This window comes from Meriones unguiculatus, chromosome 16 (assembly GCF_030254825.1).
Source record: "Meriones unguiculatus strain TT.TT164.6M chromosome 16, Bangor_MerUng_6.1, whole genome shotgun sequence".
Classification (NCBI taxonomy): Eukaryota; Metazoa; Chordata; class Mammalia; order Rodentia; family Muridae; genus Meriones; species Meriones unguiculatus.
The window spans coordinates 29865420-29889389 of NC_083363.1; the positions used below are offsets into that span (position 1 = coordinate 29865420).

The following is a 23970-nucleotide window of genomic DNA, read 5'->3' on the forward strand; positions in this document are numbered from 1 at the left end:
GTTAGGTTTTTCCCGCTTGGAGACTGGAGTTTGGTGTGTGGTCCCTCTGGGAAGGTCCGTGGACTTTGCACAGTGCTCCTCCGAGGGAGGTCTGCATTCTGCCGTTGGCCCCTTGCCCTGGCCCTGGCCGTCTTGGTCGGGTGTTATCTTTGGAATCATTTGGTTAACTCTCTGAGGTCGGGGCCTCAACTCCCCATCTTCTTAATGTCACCCTGAGTTCATGCAGATAGGCCAACCCCGTGACCAGGCAGTCCTTGTGTCTGTGATGGGGTGGTCATGTCCCCAGTTGCTTCATGTGGCCGTTCTGTGCCTGTCCCGCTGTCGCCTGGGTCTTGTCTGTGTCTCCCTTTCTCTCCCCTCATAGTTATCAGTGATCATTACTGGTAAAATGAATAAAAATTGGATAATTGTGTGATGTACTATGTGTGCGTGCGAGTGTGTGTGTGTGTGTGTGTGTGTAGGACATATGGAAGACTCTGTGTGTACGTGTGAGCTCTTGGCTGTTTACGGTGGTAGGCAATGCCTAACCCACTGGATTGGCCTCCTCTGTACACCCTTTGGGCTGGTCCCCTCATTTCCCGGAGGGGGAAGGCCAGGTCTAGGCCTGAGCCAGCCCTGGGTTCCGGTAGACTTCCCTTAGTTCGACTTCTTCAGTGCTGGGATGGAAGAATCAGGCCACGTGCAAGGAGGATTCTCCTACTTAGAAAACACCACACCAGGTTCGAGTTGCGTTTCTGGAATATTCCCATGTAATGGTGAAACAACCACAGAGGTTTAAGCCCTTCTGAGTCTGCACTGGAGAGAGGCAGGAAAATGGTTTTTAAATATTCTAGAGTCTGTCCCGCCGCCTTTGGAGGTGTTCTGAAGGAGGTGCTGCTGAGTCCCAGGCCCAGGGGGTCCAGTTCTGCTGTTTCTCTCTGTGTTGCCCGGCTGTGCGTGAAAACGCTACGCAGAACACTTAGGAGCAGGTGACTTTCGGGTCTCCTAACCTCTTGCCCTGGTCTTCTGGAACCAGCTACACATTTCTCTCTGCACATTACATACACATAATTTCGAATCATATCAGGATGGTGCGTGGCTCTTCTCGCCTTCCAAGTTCTCACATAGCGCAGGCTGGCCTAGAACTTACGTTGTACCCGAGGCTGACCCTGAATTTGGAGTGCTCTGCTTCCCCCACCCCACCCCCAGGTTCTGGGATTACTGGTGTTCCCCACAGATCCAGAGTTATGTGCTGCTGGGGGTGGAGCCCAAAGGCTCATTGGAGATGCTGGACAAGATCTCTGCCGACAGCACCCCGCCCCCAGCCCCAGTCCCTGGTCTCTGTAAAGCAGTTTAAAGAGAACAGAGCTAAAAATTGTCTTTGCTTCCACTTGTTCCACATTAACTACCAGAAACATTTTCATGTGTCTCTTTCTGGGTCTTTTTTTTTTTTTTTTTTTTTTTTTGTGACATGTGTATATTCAAACAATAATGTATTGCTGCTAACGGGATCATTTTATGTATGTAATTCGGAAGCCTTGGTTTCTTTAGCCTTATATCATCTTTGTGGATATTTTATTCCTGTCAGCCTAGATCGGTGGTTCTCAACCTTCCTAAGGCTGTGACCCCTCCCAACCATAAAATTATTCTGTTGCTACTTCATAACTGTAGTTTTGCTACTGTTTTGACCTGTAATGTAAGTATCTGTGTTTTCCAGTGGTCTCAGGCGACACCCAGGAAAGAGGTTGAGTTCGCCTATTCGCTGTGTGGATAGGCACTGAATGCCTACCCCATGCCTGGCCTGGTTCCGAGCGTGCCAACACAGTACCGCGTTCCCCCATGCTCACAGGAGGCTTGCGCTGCCTGAGCGAGACGGACAGTTGTCAGTGAGCCCGAGGAGAAGGTGGTGTGTGCTGTGGGGAGAGATGAATGTGGGTGCATTCTGCAATGTTTCTTGGGTGCTTCGGTGAGGAGGCATCTGGTGGTGGGCTGCCGCATTTGAGGAGCATTCAGGTGTGAGCATGGTGGCTGTAGTTGACGCTGGAGGAGACAGGCGATCAGAGCCTTAGGAGTGCCGGATGGGAGCTAGGGAAATGGCGGGGCTGGTCAAAGGCCTGCTTCTAAAGCACAGACAGCCGAGTCAAAAACAGACTCTATGTGGAACAGCTGGAGGTGGTCGCTCAAAAATAATCACAGGGCCAGGGAGGTGGAGTCATGCGACTCCTCAGTGGTGGGGTGGCCTGGCCTACTTGGAGAGACCCTCTCTTCAACACCCAAAGTGGGCGGCACCTGAACAGTGACAGTGGCGTCCTTTGTTCTCCATGTGCCTAACACAGACAGACAGACAGACAGACAGACACACACACACACACACACACACACACACACACAGAGTGCTGGCTGGGAGCCAGGCTCAGTGTCACAGGCCAAGAGTCCGACTCTAGAGACTAAGGTAGGAGGATCCCCGGAGCCCAGGAGTCCGAAGCTTGGAGGGATTACGACGCTTGAACACACAGCCACCCGCCTCTGCTGGCTGTTCACCAAGCTGTCAGCCACCATTTATGTGACATCCAGAGCAGCTTCCTCTCCATTTTCCTGACTGCAGCTGATGCGCTGCAGGTTTTTAGATAAATAACCTGTCTTCTCTGGGCCTTAATTTCCTCATTTGTGCACTATAAGGATGTGTGGCCAATTGTCAGCCCCTCCACTCGCTGTGCACAGAACAGTGCCTGTGGGGATGGTCCAGCTGCCATCATCCCTCCTTGCTTCGAGTCCTGGCATCCATCAGCGCTTCGAGGAGGACACTGTGCTCGATGTAGAGGCCCAGAAGCCTGGGACGTCAACCGCACCAACGAGCTAATTCAGAGTAGCAGTGGGTGGCTGAGCAGAGGTCCTGGCCCTCGGACTCCAGGCAACAGGGCTGCTGGGAGCACCTGCCTCCAGGTGAGCAGTAGTCTGCCCTCCTGTCACTCCAGACACGAGTTACAAAGTTCCTGCAGGAGGAAGCAGGTGTGGCGACTCTCCTGTAAGCCAGTAAGCAGACGCAGGAGGATCAGGAGTTCAAGACCAGCCTGTGTCTCCTCAACCAAGTGGAGTAACTCAGCATGAAAAAGAGTGATCATCAGCATGGAAACCTGTATTCATGATGGCTGCGTATGGTTAAAAAGGCACTGTTTGTTTCACGCTGCAGTTCAGACGGCTTTTGTGGGTTGGCCTAGGCATCTAACCCGTCTCTCAAAATGTGTTTGTGGCTCCATGCTGCAGGCTAGAGGAACGGCTTGTAAGGAGGCCCTCGGAGCGCTTCGTTAGTAACTGGGAAATTGGCTGGCTGTAATTGGCTGTGCTTCTCGCTGTGGGTTTCTGGTCGTTCAGGAGCCAACTGGTGTGTGAGCTCCCGGGAAGTCCTCCGGCATACTGTGGCTCAACAGCAGGTTGTGGAAACGGCCCTGGGGTGTCGTTGAGTCAGTGGGGCGGGGTGGCAGTTCCTGCAGGGGAGCGGAGGTCCTGACACGAGCAGGGCAAGCTGTGTGGGAACCACACGTGAGCGCCAGTGCCAGTCGGCTTCTGCATCATCCTCCCCTGCCCTCTTGTCACTTCAGGCACCCAAATGGATGTTGCAAGAATCAGGATGACCCTGTAGCTTTGCGTAAAACAAGTCCGTGTGACTGACAGCCAAGGAACTGAGCCTGGAAAAGGGAGAACAAGAGAGGCATTTAACAACCGTCTTCCAGGGTTTGGAGTTCCAGACCAATTGGTAGAGTACTTGCCTAGCGAGCACAGATCCCCCGAGGTACATATGAGGAGCATAGTGGCACATAGCTGTAATGCCAGCACTTAGGCGGCAGAGGCAGGAGGAGCAATCTTCCTTGGCTGCTCAGCAAGTTTGAGGCCAGCTCAGGCTGTGAGCCCGTGTCTCAAAACAAAGTTCCATGTAGTCCCCCCAAAAGAGATTGACGAGGGAGACTTTGGGGAGGTTAAGGGAAAGAGTCTTAACGGCCAGAGTTACTGAAGATAGAAGGACTTGTTTTGGGAGCTAGTGATACTCCAGCTGTGCAAAGAGACACCAGCAGCTGGGGCTCTTGATCTGGGTATCAGCAGTGTGGACTGGGCTGCGGGTGCCCAGTGTCTCCGTCATGATGGTGATCCACTAGACCTTTAGACCCAGGGACCCAAGTCAAGCAGAAGTAGGGTGACTGGTCGTCCAGTTTGCCTAGAATCAATTGAGTTCTTGGTTTGTTTGTCTTTTTTTTTTTTTGTTTGAGACAGCGTTTCCCTGTGTAGTCTTGGCTGTCTTGGAACTTGTTTGGTAGACCAGGCTGGTTTCGAACTCACAGAGCACCATTTGCCTTTGCCTCCCTGAGTACTGGGATTAAGGGCCTGAGCCACCACGCCTGACTCCGGTGGAGTTTTTAAGACATGGCCTTTCTGTTTTAAAACGAGACTGTCCCAGGAAAGCTAGGGGGAATCCATTACCCTGGGGAAGAGGCATGCTTGTCAGGACTGCACACTGGGCTTCTCCATGCCTGCTCCCCGTGCACCACAGGCCTCCCTTCCTCTCTCGTGCGTGGCCCTCCGCCCTCAGTAGATGCTCAGTAGACATGGGCAAAATAAATGAGTTGGTTGCAGTTCCTGGGAAATAGTTGCAATATCCTTGCGATTAATTAATTTGTTTAATTAATTAAAATGACTTCACTAATTATATGTACAGGAGACTGCACATTTCATTAGGCTGAGCAGATGGTTCTACTAATGATTACTGAAGCCTGGGACTGCGGGAGGGGCGGGTCTGTGCGTGGCTTGATATTGTGTGTTCGTTCAAGTTCCATCCTTCTTACAGACAGCTGGGACTCCCATCTCATCATGTTCTCTTCTGGCAGTGCTGGGACTTACAGTAACTCGCCCTTTCCCAACCGCTGGATATTTCTTCAGGGCTGCCCTGTAAGCGGTGTGGGAACCAGGGCTTCAGGTGCTAAGTCACATCAGGCAGAGCTGGGACCCTCGCACAGTCCTGACAGCTTGCTGACCCTGGAACTGTGGTCATGTGCCAGTCTCCAGGAGAAGAGTAGGGCCTCGCCTCTGAAGGGACTGTGCCTTCCCAAGCTGCATCTCCAAGACTTTGCCTCATGTCCACTTTCTCCTGTCCCAGGGACCAGAGTCTCCTAGGGAGACCCATATATCAGCATACAGCAGACAGACCCATCCCAGAATAAAAGCTCTGAACAGATACACACATGCACCACACCACATCTGTACTTGCGGACGAGTTTCGCTTTCCTGGAGTGTTTCTGGAATGTTCTTTTCAGATGGGAATGGTGATTCTTGCCAACAGCCTGGGACTGAGCATGCTCGCTGGACCAGGACTTCCAGGAAATTGAGGCTTACAGAACTTTGGGGCCCCACCAAACAGGCTTCAAACCCAGAGGTGTCAGCCTATAAACCCATGGCTTTCATCCCATTCCTTTCTCTGCTGATGAGCGACGTGAGACTGTGAAACTCACACCCAGATCTGGAAGGACTCTGGTGAAGGCCATGAGATCTGGCTCTCTCCTCTGACCATCCGTTCCTTTCAGACAGGCAGGGCTTTGCAGAAACTACCTCTGCATACTTCCTAGTGGCTTGGGCAGGCGCTGGGTCCATCAGTCTTACCTTCGAGTCCAGGGGCTAGAGTGTTCTGGAGAGTGAAGGGGAGTCGGAGAATGTTCTAGAGAGAAGTTGATCAGTTCAGGGGGAGAGCAGGCTCCCAGATTGTCAACATCCAGTGATCTGTTGCAGCATTTTCTTTTTGGCTCATTGGCATCATTAAGGAAAGATGAACCTGCTGAAGAAAGGATGGTAACAAAGCAGGAATATGAGGTAGGAAAGAGCAAACAGTGGGCTGAAGAGCTGCCTGGATGGTAAGGGACCAGCTGCTCCGGCCACCAAAGACAATAAATTTGATCCCTGAGATTCACGTGGTCAAAGGGGAGCTGTCCTTCAACCCCCATCTGTGCCCTGTGCCACTCAGACGCCCCCCAAAATAGATAAATAAAATGTAATTTAATTCAAGGGAAAGAAAGAATAAACAGGCCGGGAGACGGCCCAGTGAGGTATTTGCTTTGTAAGCATGAGGCCCTGAGATCAACGCCCCAGCGTCCATGTAAAAAAGCCTGGGACGTTGCCATATGCTCCTGGAATCCCAGCGACGGAGACAGGAGAATCACCTGTGCTTGCTTGAGGGCCGCCAGGCTAACCAAGTCAGCAAGCTCCAGGGTCTTCAAGAGACCCTACCTCAAAGAATAAAGCGGAGAGTGACTGAGAAGGCGCCAGCGTTGATCTCCGTCTTTCATAGCCTGCACATACATGCACGCGCACACTCGCATGGACACACATAAGCTCGTGCACAGACACCAAAGAATGAACCGTTTGTGTGTTAACAAGTAGATGTTGAACGGAGCTAACATACTCCTCTCCTGATGTTTGAATATTGCCATTCAAAAGAACTCACTTAAACTGCATGAGGTCCACCTCTCTGCATGGCCCCGACTCCCAAAAGGTGATCCTGGCGTACTTGACCACCCCCTAAAGCCGCCACCCCACATGGCTAGAGCAGGAATGGGGTGTCGTGTCTAAGCCACAAACAACTCTGACCTGGCAATGTGATTCACCCTGTAGCCTGCCCAGGTAAGAAAGGGCCGTTCGGATGTGACTGGCAGCTGCATGGAGCTTTCTGACTTTTGAATTCATTGCTTTGGTTTGGGGATGGTACCCAGACTTGACCCCGGGCTGGGTGCATCGTGGAGGGATGTGATCACATCTGGACACTCTCCTTGCCTTTAAACACCGAAACGTAAAGGAGGTGGTGCTGGTTGCCTGTCTCCTCGTGACGGGGATAGAACCTGAGGATAGAACAGTTTTCTTTGGCTCCCAGTTGCGGGTGCAGCCCTTGGCGGTGGGGAAGGCGTGATGGTAGGAGTGCCGGGCCGGTTCTGTTTGGCCACAGGCGACGGGGCTGTGGATGCCGGTGTCCCGTCACTTTCTCCTTTCCATTCATGTCAGCCTGGACCCTACCCGTAGGATGGGGCTGCCCCCACGGAAGGTCACTCTTCCCACCTCCAGGAGTAACTACTAGCCCCCACTACCCATCTTAGAGCCGAGACATGTTCCTAGCTCTAGCGAGCCGTTGATTTGCACAGATGCCACTTGGGTCCACCTTAAACGTACACAAGATAAAATATGCTTTTAAGAATTTTCCTTCTTTTCTTTTTTTATTTTTTTAAAGATGGATCGGCAGGCTCTTACTCTGTAGCTGTAGCTGGCCTAGAACTCAGGTCCTCCTGCATCTGCCAACTGAGGTTTGTGGTTAAGTGCGTGGGCCACCAAACCTGGCAAAATACACCTTTTTTATTCCTGTATCTGGTTGGATTCCAATGGTTCCTGGGCCAACAAGGTAGTGTCCAGATGATATCAAACTGCATCAGAAAGAGGACATTCAATTGTGAATGAAGGATTCATTCACAAATGGTGCTAATGCTCCCATCCCCGTCTGTTCTCAGGAGCCGCCTGCTCACTCCAGGCCTTCTGTCTTTGCTGATATGGCAGTCAGGAGGAGCTGGCTGAGCCCTCACCTTCTGTGGAACTCAAGATTTGTTGAACGTAAATACCCTTGAAAACATCCTTAGGTGATTTTATTAGCTCGGAACTGTCTTCCAGAAGTAGAGCCATGTCTCTGCCGCTTTGGGTAAACTTTGTACTATTTTAAAGTGTGAAGGGTTCAAAAGTGGTCATGCCTAAGCGTTGAGAACTGGGCACTTGACATTTCGGTTGAACACTGGTGCGAGCGAGCCTGTAATCCCAGCTCTCAGAATGTGGAGGTGTGAGATCAGACATTTGAGTGCGTCGTCAGAAACACAGGGTATTTGAAGCCAGGCTGCATTGCCTGAGACGCTGTCCTTAGCTAACTAAATAGCTAACTGGCTAAGAAGCTAAAGGAAAAGATGCCGTTTCCGAGTGGGGCAGAGGCAGGTGTGGCTGCCTGACCCTGCTGCTTGTGAGTTGGCGGTGGGATAGAGAGGCAGGAAAAACCTGTAGGAGTTAGTGGAAGAGCTAGATGGAGGGCTGAGGAGGTGGTTCACTGGGGAAGAGGGCCTGCTGTCCAAGCACGAGGACCTGAGTTCGGATCCCCAGCACCCACATAAATACTGGATGTGGCTGCTTGGACTCGGGGAGGGGGCAGACGCATGCCAGGAACCTGCTGGCCAGCCAGCCTAGCCAAAGTTCTGAGCCTCAGATTCAGTGGGGGACCCTGTCTCAAGGAAATAAGGCAGGGAGCAGCAGAGGAGGACACATGACCCCCTTCTCTGGGCAACACATGCATACATACATACATACATACACACACACAGAGAGACCTTTAAAAACATGTGCTGTGGGAGGGAAGACTTTTGAGGAAAAGACCCTTTGCCCTGCTTTAAAAAAGGAAAGAATTTTTAATGGGGCAGTGAATAGATGAGGAGACAGAGGAATCCAGAGGAAGGACGCTGGCCTACTTTACCTATGAGTAAGAGAATTTGGATGAACAGAGATTTGTGAGTTCCAGGCCAGGCAGGGCTACACAGGGAGGCCCTGTTCTGAGAAGCGTGTGCTCCCTCTCCTAAGGCAAGCTGCCTGGAGGAGGTGGTGGTTTTCTGGTGTCAGTGTGTGCTTCCGAAATGACACTGGGGACACACAGGAGTGTTTCGGTCTTTGCTTTACACCTCTTCCTGTCTTCTTCTTGTCCTTTGGCTTCCTGTCTCCCCAGCTCCAGGGCCTAACTTGTGGTCACTGCTAGAAGGAAGGGAAGCCGGAAAAGGGAGTTGTAAAGGTTTGTCCAGCGGCAGTCTCGGAGGCGGGAAGGAGAGGGCTGGGAGATGGCTCAGCAGGTAAAGAGCTTGCCATGCAACCGTGAAGACCGGAGTTGGCTTGCCCAGAACCCACATACATGTCCAGCCAGCATGCTGGCCTACCTGTAACGCTAGTGCTCAGACAGCAGAGGCAGGGAGGGACTCCCACAGCAAGTTGGCTAGGTAGGCTAGTCCAGGCAGCGAGCCCTGGCTTCAGTTGAGAGACCTTGCCTCAATGAGTAAGATGAAGAGTGATGGAGCAACACGTCAGACATCGACCTAGACCCTTAGGCCCCCACACATGGACACACACGTGTGTGTGTGCATACACATTAACATACAAGTGCATGCACACAGGTACACACACGCACGCATGCACACACACACACACACACACACACACACAATGGCTGGTAAATGTGGGCTGTGTGTGAAGTCCCACATCAGAACCCAGGTGCCACAGTGTGACTCAGGCCCCATTTTAGCCCTGCGGTTGATTACGCTCGGGTCTGTGCAGGAGCCAGCGGGAGAAGTGATGGTAAATCCCCAGCCTCTAGGATTAGTGCCCCAGGGAGGAGGGGCCAGCCAGCACCCTGCAGGCCCAGCCTTGCTTCGCTCCTGGCTTGTAATTCCCAGAAGCGGGGCGCTGCTGCTCCTTTAGGTTAGCAGCAGACTGCTTACTAACTTCTCTGTAAATCCTCTTCTAACACAGATGCCTGTAATCACGCGTACTTAGCTTCTGGCTGTAGCAGTTCTTTCGGCTCTTGTTTTGTTTCTCTCGGTAGCTTTGGGGGGACCGGGGGTCAACATAGCCTTGGCTAGATTAAACTCTCCATGTGTCTAACGATGGCCTTGAACTTGGGAACCCCGTGCTGCTAGTTCCCCGGGGCTAAGATGACTCTCGTGTGCTCCCACACCCAGATGGTGCTGCTTCTTAAGGCCTGACACCTTCAGTGCCATTTTGGATGCTGAGCTCTGTGCACGACCCGTGTGCACCCCACGCTTAGAACACCCCACGCTTAGAACACCGTTTGTACGTCCCTCTCTTCCTCTTGCCCCCTCCATCTTGTCCCTGTTCTGTGGGGTGACCCTCCATTCTCCATAGTGCCCAGTGGAGGCCAGCTCTCCGTTGCGTAGCTAGTGCTGCTTTTATTTACGTTGCTTGTTTGTGTGTTCATGTGTGTGCAAATGCATACGCATGGGCGCACCTGCCACATGCATACGTGTGTGGAGGCCAGAGGGCAGTCTCGAGGGTTGGTCCTCAGAAACTATCCATCTTTTACTTATTTATTTTTACCTGTTGAGTGAGTGTGCGTGCTGTGCATGCCTATGTCATAGTGGTTACAACATAGTGGTTCTTTCCTTCCACCGATTGTTTTGGGGTTTCTATGGCTAGTGTGTACCTGATGAGTCATCCCACCAGCCACATCTCGTATTTTGAGCCAGGGCCTCTCACTCCAGACCTGCCTATCTTTGCCTTCTAAGCACATGGTCCTATCTGGCCTTTCCTTCCTTCCTTCCTTCCTTCCTTCCTTCCTTCCTTCCTTCCTTCCTTCCTTCTTCCCTTCCTTCCTTCCTTCCTTCCTTCCCTCTTTTCTTTTTTCTTTTCTTTTCAAGACAGGTTCTCATTAGATAGGTCTTTGGCCTGTGCCCTGCCTCTGCCTCCTAAGAGCTAGGATTAAGAGCGTGAGCACACGCCACCATCCCTGAGCTGTGCCTAGCTTCTCTCTAAGGACCGGATTCAGCTCCTCATGTTTGCACAGCAAGCGCCTTACTTACGGAGCCTCCTCTCCAGCCCACAAATGTGGCTTTTGGTCACCCAACTGCTCACAGCGTCATCAGGTGCCCCGATAAGAAAACCTGCTAGCTGCCTGATGAAGCCCAATGGCTCAGCCTTCCTCCAGCATCCCCAACGCACAGGACTTCTTGAATAATGTGATCTTTGTAACGTGCAGGCTGAGCTGGGAGGTGCGGATGGGCCTCGGGCTCTGCATTGCTGAGAAATGCCCAGGTGGTGAGGAGGTAGGCCCCGGAAGCCAGGGCTGAACCTCAGTCTGGGGGATCTTTTATACATAACAGCGCTTGGATCTTTTTTTTTTTTTTTTTTTTTTTTCTGTTTCATGGTGTGAGTGTATGTGTATGTGTGTGTGTGTGTGTGTATGTCCATTTTAAAAGCTTCCAGGATGATTTTAATTTGGGTACCGCGCCTTCGGCGCCTCCACATCCTCCATGCCATCCTTTCTAGTCACATTTTTATAGCATCTCCTTGTCGGTATGCCTTTAGGTTCTCTTCAAAGCCACCGTCCCTCCCCGTTGCCCAGCTCACTGTCAGGCTCACATCACACGTCTCCACTGTTAAATGCTTCACCTTACGAGCCTTGCACGGCTGTCCCCTCCGATGGACTAGGCAGGCCTTAATGATGGGGACCGTGCCCACTCACCCAAAAGTGGGCATTCAATCAATACACACGGGTGAGACCGACTGTTTTCATGTCCAGAGACAAACAACAGGCCCTTGAACCGCTGTAGCTGGTTTTCTGTGTCACCACGGAGAATGGGAAGAGAATGACAGCGTGAACGGAGCGGTTCCAAGAACAGAAAAGGCTGGTGTGGAAAGGGGGACTCGAAATGTGGAGGAAAGGGGAGGATATCCTTCTCAAGTCATACATAGCTGTTCGCGGCCCACTGCCTGTGCCCGCCCTCCGACCAGCTGCCCCTCATGGAGATCGGGGTGCGCCAGGGCTTCTCGTGGCGCGTTTACGCCATACGGTTCAGGCCTCTCATAAAGAAGAATCAGAAATCAGTGTCTCTGGTAGCCTCCTACCTCCTGACTTTGAGCTCTTCCTGGCTGCTCATTCTTCCTGGGTTAATCATCTTTCCATTGCTGTAATGAAGTATCCAGGGCTGGGTACTTTGCAAAGAGAAGATTTTTTTTTTTTAATTTTTATTTTTGCTTGTGTTTATAGAGCCCAGGCAGCCTGGCACAGGCTCTGGTGAGGGCTCCCTACCCTCTGAATATCATGGATGGCATCGTGGCAGTAACACATGAGGAAAGGAGAGATTGCATGAGACAGGAAGGCAGAGGGGTGGAGCGTGGCTTTTTCTTTTTATAGCTCCCCTCTCCCCGAGAGAATTCAAGATTCCTTCAAGAACATTAATCTCACAGGGCACACATCCTCCATGGCCTAACAATCTCCCATGATCCTCCACCACATAGAAGTCCCACCTTCCACATCTTCCACCGGGAACCCTCAGGACAAGCCGTGTCCAGGCTTCCCACCTCCTGCTGTGTGTGCGTGCATGTGCACACATGTACCCATGTGTGTGTGCATGTGCGGTATACATGTATGCTCATGCGTGTAGAAGCCAGAGGTCTGATGTCTTCCTCCATTGTTTTCCACCTTGTTTTTTGAATCGGAGTCTCTCACTGGCCAGCAAACCCCAGGGATCCTCCTGACTCAGCCTCCCCAACCCCACCAGGTTATGGATATGCACCGCCATATCTAGCTTCTCCGTGGGCGCTAGGGATCAAGTTTGGGTCGTCTCGCCGTAGCATCACGTTACTGACTGCGCCATCTCTGCGCCCTGGGTCTCTCTGACTCTTGCTAAGACCAGTATTTCTTTCTCAGGCACCACAGCGACCCTGTCATCCACCATACCTCTAGTGCCTTGCACGTGTCTGCGCACACCGGGCGCTTAGTAAATAAGAGCTCAGTGAACGCTGAGCATGGCTGTGCTCGTGGTAGGATGGAACTTTGTCTCCAAGACCGCTGGCTCCCCATTCCGGGGCACTGTAGACTTGCCCTGAGCCACGTCAGCCACGTGACTTCCCTCTGGCTCCCGAGCCAAGTGTTGAAGGCAGGCCCTTGGGTAGGGCACATCCCCACTTGCCTGCAGAGCTGAGGGTGGAGAGGGAGGGACAACGTTCCCGCCCTTGGGAGAAATAATTGTTCTCCGAGATTGTGGCTTACTGTATCCTAGTCCACCTCCAGTCGGTGGACTGCCTGCAGAGGACATCCTTCCTGGCCAAGGTATAGAAAACACACACCTGTACTTATTGGTGTGCTTGTATGTTGTTTGTATGTGTGGGGTTGTGTTTGGTGTTCTCTTGTTCTCCAGGCCCACAGCTAGAAGCTCATCCGAACCCAGCCAAATGGGGGAGGGGGGGAGAATCTCTGCTTTGTCCTTGAAATTTCCTATTGCTTTGTGACGAGGATGTGGTCCGACGTGGCCGTTGGGATTCGTCATGCCCTCCGCTGGGCATCTCAGCATCAGTTAATCCGTATCTGTGGGGCAACTTCCTCTTGGTGTTAAGAAAGCATCCGAGGGGCCCATGTGGCCCGTAGAGGCTCCTGGGGGTTTCTTTCCCTACTCTTGAAGTCTCAGTTGGTGGCGACTTTGAATCTTGTGGTTCGTTTCCAATCCCTTTGGCCAGTTTTTTTTTTTTTTTTGGGGGGGGGAGGAGCTGTGCTTTGCTTTTTGGTGGTGGGTATCCTAGACTGGAGGGCGGGTCTTCTCTGACCAAGAAGAAACCCTTCCCCACGTCACACTCAAAGGGCGCTGTTGTCATTGGCGCTGCTACTGCAAGCTTGTGCTAAGACAGAACACGTAGCCAAGGGGAAGGCGCCCAGAGAGCCAGAAGCTTGGGAGGGAAACAGCCCGGAGCCTCTGGGAAGCAGGGAAGCAGACACTTGGGTTCATTGATATCTGGCTACATGTATTGCCAACAGTCCTGAGCTCCCAGAAACATGGCTGCTCCATTGGTGTTAAATCCCAGAAAAGTTAAAGCAGGGTATACCAAATCAAGCTTTGGAAAACTGAGACACGTTTTCATTTACTGATGATTTTTTTTTTAAAGAATTACTTGATTTTTAGGTGCGTGCATAAGAGTGTGCCAGTGTGAGTGTGTGCCCTTGAGCGCAGGTGTGCTTGGGAGCTGCCTGATGTAGGTCTCGGGAACTGAACTTGGCCCCTCTGCAAGATCTGTGTGTGATTTTAACTCCTGAGCCACCTGTCTGACTTCTTAACCTGAATCTTAGCAATCAGGGCATGGTCTCTGAAGTTCTTAGAAGGAGTTAGTACAATGGGAGAACAGAGTCGTCCTTAGGCGTCTCTGGGTACCAGGGAAGGGCCTTTGAGAATCTGCATACAAGTGAGGGTTGTGGTCATGGGGACAGGAAGCCTGGACAAAGAACTAGAATGTTCTTGCCTGTAAGAAACCACCTCCCTCGTCAGGGAAGTGACATGGTTGGCTTCTTAGAAGACCATGACAGGTGCTCCCGCTCTGCTATCCTTCCCAAGAGCCCTCCCCTCCCGCTGTTGCCTGAGATCTAGGATATGAGGCAACTGTGCCGCTTGCCTTCCTGGTCCGTCTTTACCTCTGAGCCATCTCTCCAGCCCCCTTCCAGGTCCCTCTTATAATGGCAGATTGCTATCTGAGGCATCCCCTCTGAGGAGACCAAAGGGACAGGTGACACCAGACCTCACCAAGCCCTCTCCTGTGTACAAATTGTCTTAATCTGCCGGGGTGGCTCCTGGCATCACATGGTGAAACAGAGGAAGTATGACGGAGTCAGCACACTTTCACGACAAAGCTTCTTCATTGATGACTTCACTGTATCCATTCATGAGTAAGCTAATCTATGCATGATCCCGCCTGGCCCTCCACTCCTTCCTCACAGCGAGGACCTTTGAGTGAACATTCTTTACTTCTTGAAATGAACTCACTCGGATTACTTATTTTCCTCATCGCTTGTGACCAAACACCTGACAAGAACAGCCTGCCTTTTGCTAACAGCCAGGACCACAGCCCAGGGATGGCACCAGCCATCAGTAAGACAGGCCCTCTCACCCCAGTCATCAATCAGGAAGATGCCCCCCAGGCCACTCTTCTGGAGACGTTTTCTTAGTTGAAGCTCCCTCTTCCAGAATGGCTCCAGCTTGTATGAAGTTGACATGAAAGCACAGACTAAGACAATACCATCTGTCCTGGTGGCCTGGTCCTGGTGCTTCGCTGGTTTTCTTCATTGTCTCCTCTAATTCCATCAGGGACAGCCCTTCCCCAGCCCATGGGAGGGTCCATCTGCATTCAGTGCAGGTCTTCCGCTGGAGAAATGCCCTCCCAGACCTGCCCAGAGGTGTGGCCCATCGATGGTACCGTGGGCATTTCTTGATCTAATCAAGTTGGCATCGGAATTAACCGTCACATTCTGTTTCCCACCATTTTCCCCGGAACTCAGAGAGTGTGGCAAAGGCTAGATGCAGGGAAAGACCTTTCCACACTGCTCAACCCCGCTTCCTAAATGCACGGCTAATCTGCATTCCACGGGCAGGGAACATGCCTGCTTGTTGTAGTGTTGGGAGTTGGACCCATAACCTCCTGCATGCCAGGCGAGGGCTCTACCACCGAGCCACATCCTAGCTCTCTTGAGCACCGTGTCCAACACAGTTTTTCCTGTTACAACATTAGCATTGTGTAGGATGGAGTCCCACTCCTGGATATGAGCACACTGACATTTGATGAATGTCAGTCAATGAGCTAGAGCCCTCCCCGTTATCACTACCTTCCTGCCAGCATTGCGCTAGGATACAAAACTCATTTCCATTTGGTAGGCTCTCTCAATCTACAGTTTATCAGTTCCTCCTGAGGTTGACTATTTCCAGTGTCGTTGGCACCATTTGTATTTCACAGTTTATGAATGGCCTCTAACTAATTCTTCACCGTGCATACTTACCATTTTTTATTGATTTTTTTTTTAACCGTCTTCATGTATTAAGGACACGGACATGCACCTAGTAAATAAATTTCGTTCCACTGGCATTTGATTTACATGGGCCTTGCTGCTTGTTTACACATAGGATTATTAAGTTTTTAACAGTTGAACTTCCACGTGTTCTGCCTCTGTGCTGACCCCCAGGTGCACCTGAACTTCTGACCTCCCCCTCGCCACAGGCTGGGACGGAGGGGCATGCTGGCTGCAGGCAGCCTGGGCTGAGCTCCAGGCTGTGGTCCTCAGTTCCTTTGGAGGGCAGCCCAGCTGTTCTTCCGGGGCTGCTTGGCTACAGCTGAAGGTTAGAGGGTTGGAGGTGGGGGCTGGGAAGAGGCAGTCTGTCCCTACCCGGGTCCCCACAGTTTGACTAGGACCGCTAGACAGACTGTTGTGTGACATGATGCACATTAGGGTGATGTAGAGGTAGAGGCTGACAGTCATGGTGCCGTGGGCATGAGGCAGGTAGCACTGCCTTCACGGTGACCCCTCCTGCCACTAACAGGGGCCTCTTCGGGGAATGGCGGCCTCTAGAGCCATAGACGCCAAGGCCTGTGTCAAGAAGAACGGCCAGCCAGGGCTGGTCACATCTGGCTACTGTGACCTGTTGAGCCCAAGAAGAAGCAAAGCCGGGGCAAGCGGGACGAGGGCTGCATGGTTGAGCTCTGACTGTGTGGTTACAGCCCACAACATGAGCTGGTGTTACCCTGGGGTCCGCCCTTTTTTTACCCCTCCCCACTTCACAGATTGCCTTCCCAGTGAGTGCTGCTCGGGGAGAGGCAGGCTGGGGCGTGGATGCCGGCAGAGGCAGACCGTTCTCAGCTGCGCTTGCTGAGTGGAAGCTGGGACTTCCAGGACCAGGACCACTCAGAGCCTTGTTCTCCTAGCCAGTTCCCCGAGGCCTAGAGAGTGTAAGCAGTTTTTACACAGCGCTGGGAATGCAGCTTTGTGGGAGAGTTCTTGCCTGGCACGGCTGAGGCCCTCAGTTTAGTCTCCAGCCCTCAAGATGATGATGATGATGATGATGATGATGATGATGATGATGATGATGATGATGATGATGATGATAATGATGATGAAAATTTAGAGGTGGACACGTATATGACCGTGTGTAAAGGCCTGGAGACCATTTCAGGCGCCATTCTTCGGGTCACCCTTTTTTAAGGTAGCCTCTCTCACTGGCCTGGAACTTACCTAGTATCCGTGCCTATATCTGAACTCCCTAGCGTTGGGATTACAAGGAAGTGCCACCATGCCTCAGGCCCACTGTGTAGACCAGGCTGGCCTTGAACTCACAGAGATCCACCCGTCTCTGCCTCCCTGAGTGCTGGGATCACAGGGGTGAGCCGCCCACTGCACCTGGTCCTGTTGTCATGGTTTGGTCAGAGCTCTAGTTGTGAGGTGGTCACTGTGGGTTCTGGGACCCTAACTCAGGTCCTCATGCTTGCTACTGGCTGAGCTAGCTCCTCAGCCACCACAGGGATTTTGCTGTTCTTTTCCATCCAGCAAGGCAGGTCCTGCAGACCTTCGTGAGACTCTGACCACAGAAACAGCCCTTAAGGGCAGCCTAGGCCAAGACTGCTGTACAGACGGACAACCCACACCGTCTCATAAAACCTAGGGGTGACAATTGAGCATAAAAACCGGACTGATAATCACAAAGGCAGTTTCCTTCCAGCCCACAGGCACACTGTGTGCATGTCCTTCCGTTACGGCCCGCAGGCACACTGTGTGCCCTTCCATTCTGGCCTGCAGGCACACTCAGTATGTGCCCTTCTGTCCCTAAGCTGTTGCCTTTGTGATGCCTCCCTCCTGCTCTGCCCTTCTCAAGCCCCAGTTGGGCTTCTTCTCTCTCCTTCGCTTGAGTCTTCTCTGTTGCACCCTCAGAAAGACCGTCCTGTCGGTCACTGGCGACATTCTCTTATCCCATGAGTGTCACAGGAGTGTCCAGCCTCAGTGATAACTGTAGCCACGGTAGCTAATATTACAGAATGCCCGGTTCGTGCCGGGCAACGCCGTGAAGCTTGCCGTGTGTGGATGCAGCTGGTCCTTGTTTCACCTCCTTGGGAAGAATAGTGTCTTGGGGTTTGTTTGTTGTTTCTGTGTTTTTTTAATACTGCTTTTATTTTATTTTGTGTGTGTGGGTGTTCTGCTTGCATGTTACTCTTGGCATCTTGGGAGTCCCTGGTGCGAATGTTTGCAAGCTGCCAGAACCGATCCAAGTCCTCTCAAGAGCACCCAGTGCTCTTAACTGCCGAGCCACCTCCACAGCCTGGAGAAGAATATGGCTCCTGCGTGGAGTGAAACTTGAGTCCCGAGTGAGGTCAATACGCTTGCTGGGTGCTGTGTTTGTGTAAGCTGGGCTGAGTGTCTGCGGATGAAGGCTTCATTATAGGATGTAGGGGTTCAGACATGAGGACTCCTTGCGTTTAGTCATCTGAAGACCATCTCTCAGACCATGGGCTAGTTGCTCCGACGGGTGTCTCGGTGTTAATTTTCCCACCTGTGAAGGGATAATAACAGTACCTGCCCCTTTGGGAAAATCACTCTGTGACATGCACCGGGCACCTGGATGTGGAGTGTTACGGAGCAGCTTACCTCTGGGCCAGGTGGCAGTAGGAATATTTCCTCCTCCTGCCTGGAAAGAAGAAGGAGAACTAGTCATCACTTTCCTTCCAAGTGGGACTAAGCCTGTCAAATTCCATCCCCACCCTCTCTTGCCATTTCATAGCATCTGGGGACTCTTAAATGTATCAGAGATTCTGGCTACAGTCTTTCTTCATAGTGTGTGGGTGCCTCTGTGTGTGTGTGTGTGTGTGTGTGTGTGTGTGTGTGTGTGTGTGCATGCATGCGTGTGTGCATTGTTTTGGAGGCTGGCCTCAATCTTGTTAGTTAAGTCCAGTCCAGGGACTACAGGCATAGGCAACCGTGCCTGTCTTATGGCTAGAATCTCAAGATAGGTTTGTTTGACCCACGCATACAAAATCTGCTGCGCAATTATTGCTTTTGCGGTCTTCACAAGTGTCTTTCCCACCTGCTCTGCCCTTCCCCAGCCCCATTTTCAGGTCCCGCCCCCTGCTGCCTCTTGAGACCTGCCTGCTTTGCTTGGACAGTGCATGATTTGAAAATCCCTAGTCTATAACTGGCGCCCATTGATGGAAACCCTTCGTCATTTGGCTATCAGCCTGGCTGTTTAATTCAGCGGCTGTTACTCTTCTGGAACCCAATACACGAGTTCTGTTTTGCTTTCTGTCATTTCTCGCCCCTCCCCCAAAGCATTTGTTACAAATACGCCCGTAGATGCTATGCTGGTGTGTGGCATGAGACAGCTCCTGTGGAAACAGACTCACCTCATGTCCCCTTCCCGAGACGGGCTGTCCAGTCCTCTCACGTCTTACCAGAGCTTCAGGCTCTGGCTCGGGCCTGCTCCCTCGTTTGTATCACTCAGTTTGTTTCCTGTGTCTCATTTGTTGCTTGATGCGTTAGTAACCGAACATGCCCTCACAAGTTGGGGAATGTTCGCAGAGTGATAAGGCAGCTCTGCTGCGATCTCGCACTTTCCAGGAAGAACAGCCATCAAAGCCGCTCGCCCTGGGACACATCCGGCCTGCCGACCCCACTGGCTCTTCGGCTCTGTTCAGTTCATCTGCACCGCTCCCACCCTGCTGCGGGCCTCTGCTGCCCCTTACATCTAGCCAGTGTAAAACTAGTTTTGAAATTCTCATTGTGTGTATTCATGGCACATGGTTTGTGTCACGAGCATGTTTTCATCCAAGTGTGAATTGTGTTTTGTGCATAATCTCCCCCAACCCCTCAGTCCTCTTCTCTCTCCCCATACTCCTGAGTCCCTTTGTTCCTCAAGACAGTTGCTTCTACTTTCACGTCCTATATCTGTACCTGATTTTATGTTTCAATTATCTAGGAGCCACAAGGAGAGAAAACATAACAGTGTTTGTCTTTCTGAGACTGGCTGAATTTGCTATCTGTGATTGTCTCGTTATGTTCATTTTCCTGCAAATGACAGAACTCTATTCTTTCATATGGCTGTTTGTTTGTACAGACACCACATTTTTCTTTTTTTTTAATTTTTATTTTTTGAGATTTCTGTATGTCTGTGTCAGTGTATGTGCTAGTGAGTGCAGTTGCTTATGGAGGCCAGAAGAGGGCACCAGATGCCCTGGAGCTGGAACCATGGCAATTGTGAGGCGCCTGATGTCCTGAGTGCTGGGAACTGAACTCGTGTTGCCTGCAAAAGCAGTGCACAGCTCTTAACCGCTGTGCCAGCTTTTCAGCCCTATAAACAATGTTTTCTTTGTTCATTCCTCCATTGGTGGGCATCTAGTCTAGTTGTATAATTTAGCTTCTGTGAACAGTTCTGCAATAAACACCAATAGAAGCACTAACTTGTGGGTCTGATCTTGGGCTATAGGCAAAATGAGTGAGTCACCTCCTTGCTTTCAGAGGACTCGTGCGTTAATAGCAGTGAAATGTCCCAAGCTCTGCTGATTGGTACCTCATTGTCCCATCACAGTGGAAGGGCGGATTGTGGCCAGCAAGGTCTTCATTCAGGACATGACCGGCAGCTGGATCTTAACGAGGAAGTAGGGGCTGGCCATGTCCCATCATTGCCCCTTCTTTCCCCTCACTCTCCTGCAGATACTAACTTCCTGCCTTAACCTTCTGTCTCCGAGTTGCAAGCCCACCCTACCCTGTCACTCCCCTGTTGCCTCGGGCATGTCACGTGACCGGAACACCTTGACAACATCCTGTCCCACACGATCCTCTCTGGGCTTCCCGGCTTGGACTCGAGGGCATTTGATTGCACATTGACTGACCCTCTCCTGGAGTCCCGCCCCTCCTCCCGCATTGTCAAAAGGATGAGGTTCTTGTTCCATCTTCTCAGAAGACAGTGTCGACCTGTGGCAGCCCTGGATTTACTGATGAAAGTTGGGGAATTGGGGTTGTGATGGAGCACACCCGTAACCTTGGTGCTTGGTGGTTGGAGGCAGGAGGGTGAGACGCCCCAGGCTAGCCTCAACTCTATAGCTAGTTCAAGGCTAGCCTGTGCTACATGGGCTCCAGAGGAAGGAGGGCAGGAAAGGGTGATGCTTTGAGAGGAGATCACATCTCTTTTATTACCTCTTTCTAGAACCCTTTAGTGTGTTGCTGTGGGACCACCCTGGGGCAGATGAGGATTTGTTCAGTCTGTTTTCAGATGGGTCCTAGACAGACTAGGTCCTGGAGAGGACCCAATTCATCTTCATTTACCATTCACTGCCTAGCGGAGGCCTGAGTGGGGGCAGGGGGATGGAGTGGGGTGGAGGTGGGTTGCATCACCTGGCCTCAGCGCTGCAGGTACAGCTAGGGTCTAGCTGGCGGAGGCTAGAGGAAGCTAGAGGGACAGCGGAGTGCGGAGTCTGTGATGTCTCTGTGCTTCATTCTGCCTCTGGCCCTGAGTGGCTGTCTCCACCTGGCCTCTGGTGGCTTCCCCTGGCCTTTCAGGCCTGGTGGTTATTAAGGTCTTCCTGCTGTCCAAGTCTGTGGGTGCCATGCTGTATGTTGCTCCTTGCTTGGTCTCTTCACTGAGTCAGTTTCATTTAAAACCCATTGGATGCTTTCTGTAGGGTTTCACCGCTTCATTTCTGGGGAAATGTGTCTTGGAATGTGGGGGGTCAGGAGTTCATAATACATTCCTTTTCCTTGCAATTCAGTCCCACTCTCACGAGGCAATCTCTTTTAACTCCCCATCATCCCTCCTGTCATTTACCTCCACATTTGCGGTAATACACTTTCATTTTCTCCATAGTTTAGAAATTATCAGCTGGCTTCCTGTTTTGATAGATGACAGCGTAGCTCGCTCACGCCTCCCTGCTGCCGCCCCTCCTCACAGCCCCGCGCTGTTACATCATTCTTTATAGCACCTCCGTTCCATTACCTTTCTGAGGAAGATCTTCGCTGTTGCGGTTCTCCTCTCCCCGCAGCATCTCTGGAGTCCATGTTTGGTAAGATGGCAATACCAGCAACATATAACTCAGCTGCTTTCCACCTTCTGCCACCAATGTATGTAGTATGTATGTATGTATATATGTATGTACGTATGTGTTCATGTGTGTATGCATGTATGCATCTGGTATTACAGGCATGTTTGGTCTATATGCATGGATATGTGTTTCTATGTATATGTATGTATATATACCCGTGTGTATGTCTATATTGTGCATTTATTTAGCCTGCACATATGTATGTATATACGTGTTTGTATGTATGTGTATGTGTGTGTATATGTATTGTTCATATGTGTATGTGGGTATGTGTTTGTGTATGTGTATATATGTTTCTATGTTCTCATATATATATACATATATATGTATATATGTTCTCATACATGTGTATAGTATATGTGTGTATGTATTTATGTATCTGAGACAGATTCTTACCCTGTACGCCTGGCTGACTGGAATTTGCTTTGTAGACCAGGCTGGTCTCAAAGTCACAGATATCTGTTTGTCTGTGCTGGGAATAAAGGCGTGTGCCACCACTCCAGGCTTGTCTCCTGATCTTTTAAGGAATATGAAGAAGAAACCTTGTCAGACTTTCATTCTGTCACTGTTGACAGTACCATGACCAAAGCAGCTTAGGGGAGAAACGGATTCATTTAGCTCATATGCTCAGGTCACAGGTCATCGTCATCACTGAGGGAAAGTAAAGCAGGAACTTGAGGGCAGGCCTGCTTGCTACTCCATACAGAATAGCTCTGGTCCAAAAACTCAACTCCATACCAAAAGAAGACCCTAGACGTGTGGACGGACTTAAGCTGGCTGCATGCTGCCCAGGCTGACTGACCTGCAGCTCCTCTGTCGAGTGCAGCAGAGCAGGGGATACCTATTCTGTGGTGGTGACCAAATCCAAGGTCACACACTCCAGCTTCTACAGTCTTCCTTTGCATACTCCAGGTTCTTGGTTCCCCATTTGCATACTCCAGGTTCTTGGTTCCTCATTTGCATACTCCGGGTTCTTGATTCTTCGTTTGCATACTCTTGGTTCCTCATTTGCATGTTCCTGCTCCTTGGTTCCTTGTTTATATACTCTAGGTTCTTGCTTCCTCATTTGCATACTCCGGGGGCAGTGGTGTTAGGTTTGGTGGAACTCTTCCCTTGACACCCACATAAGTCCCTCTTCAGCTTGAGTTGTTTCTCTCTGATGGTCTGATTCTGGGTGGGTTTGCTTTTGATAATGTTGGTTTTGTGTGTGTGTGTGTGTGTGTGTGTGTGTGTGTGTGTGCGTGCATCTGTGTATCTACCAAGCGATACCCATACACTGTCATTCCTGAGAACTGCCCACCATGTTTTTGAGCTAAGGTCTCTCTTTGGCCTGAATCTCTCCAAGTAGGCTACTAGCTGACCAGTTAAGCCCCAGAGGCCTGCCAGTCTGTCTCTCCATTTCTGGTATTACAGGCATGTTTGGTGTTTTTTGTTGTTTGTTTATTTTTTTCTCCTCACAATGTTTCTGGGCATCCCCACCTTCAGGACCCAGCCCCAGGGTTTTGTAGCCTCAACTCTGTTGACATCATGTGCCTAGCTGAGACATGCTGGCTTCATCAATATAATACATTTGATGCCATCAGTGACTACCTTACTACCTGATGCCAATCAGAGTTCCCCAGTCGGGACACAAAAAAATGTCTCCAGGGCAGGAGAGAAGGCTGAGCGGTTAAGGACCATGTTTGCTCATCCAGAGGACCCGTTTGGTTTTAGCATCATACTGTATCATAACTGCCTGTCTCTTCAGCCCCCGGGATCTGACACCTCTTCTGAAAGCTTCAGGCACCTACACACGAATGCTTGCATACATACGTACATACAGGTACACATAACTTAAAAGAAAATGTTTTATATTATTGCATTTTTTTCTGTTAAAACGGAATTTCCAGGGCTGGCAAGAGAGCCCAGTGGGTAAAGGTGCTTGCCACCAAACCGGAGTCTTCCCATCTGCTCCATAGTTAGGAAAGGACTGACCCCTGGCAGACATTAACTATGGCACACATGTCCAAAGACATACCTGAGAGCACATAGCACACACGTTACAATACACACACACACTTGAGCACGTATATACACACACACACAAACACTAAATAAATAAAATATTTTTATTTGGGAGGGTTGGGTTTTTGTATTTTGGTTTTGTGTTTAGAGTCTGTCTAAATACAGGCCTGGCTGTTCTGGAACTCATTATGTAGAACAGTCTAACCTTGAACTCAAACAAACAAACAAACAAACAAAACTGCCTACTTCTGCCTCCGGAGTGCTAGGACTAAATTGTTAAACCATGTGGCATCATTTTGAGATGTCTTTTTGGTAACTTCG

At 50.9% G+C, this 23970-nt stretch overlaps 1 protein-coding gene across 22 annotated transcripts in view; it reads left to right on the forward strand.

Annotated features, from left to right (window-relative positions):
* Positions 1–23970, forward strand: part of Trerf1 (transcriptional regulating factor 1) — a 207588-nt gene that overhangs the window by 102987 nt on the left and 80631 nt on the right. The window contains exon 1 of one of the 22 annotated variants that reach the window (XM_021639979.2): positions 12715–12868. The exons of 20 other annotated variants lie outside the window; for them this stretch is intronic. The gene's annotated coding sequence lies outside the window, so the exon portion shown is untranslated. Of the gene's footprint in view, positions 1–12714; positions 12869–21394; positions 21607–23970 lie in introns of those variants that run through there. One more of the 22 variants, XM_021639980.2, reaches the window with a different exon arrangement.